Source organism: Galeopterus variegatus, unplaced genomic scaffold (assembly GCF_000696425.1).
Source record: "Galeopterus variegatus unplaced genomic scaffold, G_variegatus-3.0.2 Scaffold8194, whole genome shotgun sequence".
In the NCBI taxonomy this organism is placed as follows: Eukaryota; Metazoa; Chordata; class Mammalia; order Dermoptera; family Cynocephalidae; genus Galeopterus; species Galeopterus variegatus.
In genome coordinates this window covers 34,777-38,603 of record NW_007734305.1, presented here as the reverse complement: position 1 = coordinate 38,603, position 3,827 = coordinate 34,777, and the positions used below count along the sequence as shown (strand labels likewise).

The following is a 3,827-nucleotide window of genomic DNA, read 5'->3' as shown; positions in this document are numbered from 1 at the left end:
ATCTTAGGAGACGAGTGGTGACAATTTGCTTTCTACCCATGAATATTCATCACCAATAAAAACAAAACAGAACATTCTAAATAAATAAATAAATTGAAACCCAGCCCAACCAAGCTAAATCTCTGACTGCATATCCTACCATATCTGCTTAACAGAAAAAAGGGGAACCCTGTCTAGTGGAAGATAACAAACTTGAAGCCTTTCTGCTTCTTTTATACACAATGCCATTAAATTAAAAAAATCAGACAGACAAAAATATGATTAAAAATCAAAAGAAAAAAAGAGAAATTAGAAGCAGACTTATAGATATTAGATTAGAATACAAAGTTTTTAAAAATAGCTATGATTAATATTTTTTTTAAATAGAGGGAAATTGTACACAACAGAAGAAAAGAATTTCAAAGAGAATTTGAATCCATTGAAAAATAAAGTGGAGGCTGGGTGGCCCACTGTGGCAGGAGGGGCCATGAGGAAAGGAAATCTGGTGTTCCTCAAAATGGCCTGATATGAGGGAGTCCCGCCTCCCGCCTCCCCGAGCTGCCTTGTGGCTGCCTTGTCCTTCAAGTGCGGGAGCTTGTTGAAATTTCACAATGGAAGCTAATGTGAATATTCCAATCTGGCAAAATAATCTACATGGGCTGCACGAAGTGTAGTGAGAAGAATTGGGACCAATTTACCCCTGAAGCCATGTCCTTAGGCATCCTTTGAGACCCTGCGCAACATCTCTGACCTATGTTTGAGAGATGTGCCCCCAGACCCTATTCTGGCTGACATCACTGGGATTGCTGCAGATGAAGAGGAGACATATGCCCGGGTCAGGAGCAATACATGCCCCCTGAGACATACTTAGAAGCCCAGCCCTCTGATGGTCATGCAGCGCAATGTCTCAGTGCCCAACCTATGTGGTTCTGAGGAGAGTCTCCTGGCCCTGAAGAAGCCAGCTCTGCCAGCCCTAAGCCATCCCACGGAGCTGCAGGATGAGCTGAGCCACTTACACAGCCAGATTGCAAAGATAGTGGCAGCTGATGCAACCCTGAATGTTGCAAACCAGAACACAAAGCTACCTGCAGTTCATCTGAAGAGGGTGACTGCATCTCTCTGTCCAAGGCCAGCAGCTTTGCAGACATGATGGGTATCCTGAAGGATTTTCACCTTATGAAACAGAGCCAAGATCTGAACCAGAGTTTATTGAAGGAGGAGGACACTGCTGTACTTATCTCTGAGGTCCTAAGAAGGAAATTTGCTCTGAAGGAGGAAGATATCAGTAGAAAAGGAAACTGATGACACTCAGCTCTGCAAACTCAGTCTCATGCTCCTGGAATTCTTTCAACAGCTGCCTTCCTCACTGCAGGTATTTCTTTCTCAATTAGAAATCTTCTGCAACAGTCTTGCTGACAAAGCTAGAGCTTGGACTGAAAGAAAACAGCTAGATTATATGTTTCTTGTACTTTAAACCTTAGCAGAAGCTAAGACCTATGATTTGAACTGAGACATTTGTTACAGATAATTGTGTAAGGTGGAGTGTCTCAGCTCAAAGTGTGAGATAGAAGTTTCTGGCTTTTCCTTGCCTCTGTGTGAAAACAGGTCCTAAATGAATGATTTACTTCACTGCATTAGACTCCATAACTGGTCTCACCAGACACTTTGTACCCAGCTGTCACTCATTCTCAGCAGCTTCCTTGCAGCAGAGCAAGGCTGAGGGGAGGGGGCTATAGATGTTTATGCACACGTTCACAGGGCAGGGTAAACCTTATGCTGCTCCATCTTATGGTTTATGCCTAAACCAATGCTCAGCAATCACCCTCTCCCCTTCTTTGTCTAGACGTAGAGGTCAGGCCACTGGACCAGCTGTCATCTGCACTGCTGCTGGGAGGCCTGGGCTATTTTTTCCTTAGGCATAGTTTATAATACTGTACAAGCAAATCTACCCTCCAAGGCCCTGGGGCTTCATCAGTTCCACTTCGTTGGACTTTAGGTTAAACCCAGTAGGAAAGGGAAATGGGGAGGGGAAAGAGTATAACATCCTTCTCCCAGACACTTGAATGCTTCTTTGGGTTGGGCCAAGGTTTGTACCTAACACACCATGCATGACTCATGCCCTCAGGTCCCTTTCTCTATGGTATGAATACTGTGTGTGTTTGGGTTGAACTACTACATGACATTAAAAGAAGGATTGTGAGGAAAAAAAAGAAAAAGAAAGTCGACATACTAAACTATTAGAAGATGATGTAGAAGAATATCTTCATAACTTTGATAATGAGAAAACTTTTTAAAGCAAGATGCAAAAAGCACAAATAGTAATGTGAAAAATTGATATCTACATCACATTAGGTTTCTGCTTAGTGAAAGACACCATGTACAAAGTTAAAAGAGAGGCATGTGTAATCAACTAAGACTTAATATCCCAAATATATAGGAAAAAATCTACATATGATAGAGAACAGACAGATTATCTAGTGGAAAAATCAGTCAATAATATGCATAAACAACTCATAGAAATGGAAAATGAAACAGCAAATAAGCATATGAAGAGATTCAATATCCTTCCTTAGGGATCAGAGAAATAAAAATTAGAACAACTGTTCTAGATCACATATTTGATTGGCAAAGAAAATCAGATAACATCAAGTGCTGGTAAGGAAAGGGGGACAGAGGAACTCTAATGTACTGCCAATGGGAGTATAAATTTTGGAGAACAATTGTGCACATTACAAAAGTTGAGTATTTGCACAATTTATGATCCAGTGATTCCACTGCAGGGGACTACCCAGAGAACCACTTACGTGGATACAAAAAAAGACATAAAAAGACAGATATAAGATTGTTCACCCCAGCCTTGTCCCAAATAACAGAGAATTAGAGAAACCTAAATATCTATCAACAGAAATGAAATGTAGCATATCTGTATAATGTAACACTATACAGTATTCAAAAATACCAAACTAAAGCTATGTTTGTATATATAACCATGGAAAGATCTAAAAAACGTATCAACAGAAATGAAATGTAGCATATCTGTATAATGTAACACTATACAGTATTCAAAAATATCAAACTAAAGCTATGTTTGTATATATAACCATGGAAAGATCTAAAAAACGCAATATTGAATAATAAAAACACAATAAAACATAACTGAGAAGCAGAATGAGGAGCCTGTATATATTAATCTGTTTCTGTTGCTTATAACAGAATACCTGAAACTGGGTAATTAATAAAGGAAATAAATTTATTTCTTACAGTTTTGGAGGCTGGCAAGTCCACAGTCCAGGGGGCACATCTGGTGGGGGCCTTCTTCGGGGTTGGAACTCTCTACAGATCCCCAGGTAGAAACCAGTGTGTCACATAATGAGATTGACCCGAGCACCAGCACTAACCTGCTCACTCACTCTACTTATAAAGTCTTCAGAACCACATCAATGACCACCCATTAAACCATCAGCCCATTGCTCCATGACTGGATCAATCCATTCACCAGTGCACAGCCCTCACCATCTAATCACCTCTTAAAGACTCCACCTTTTAAATAAACCTAATTGGATTTCTCACCCTCTTAGCGCTGTTATAATGGGGGTCAAGTTTCGGTCAGTTTGGGGGTGACATTCAATCCACAGCACTATATATGTACCCTGAAAACCAAACCAGTGTGTCACATAATGAGATTGACCCGAGCACCAGCACTAACCTGCTCACTCACTCTCCTTATAAAGTCTTCAGAACCACATCAATGACCACCGATTAAACCATCAGCCCATTGCTCCATGACTGGATCAATCCATTCACCAGCGCACAGCCCTCACCATCTAATCACCTCTTAAAGACTCCAC

At 40.7% G+C, this 3,827-nt stretch overlaps 1 pseudogene; it reads left to right on the top strand.

Annotated features, from left to right (window-relative positions):
* Positions 1–506: 506 nt before the first annotated feature.
* Positions 507–1,129, top strand: LOC103608241 (annotated as a pseudogene).
* Positions 1,130–3,827: the final 2,698 nt, after the last annotated feature.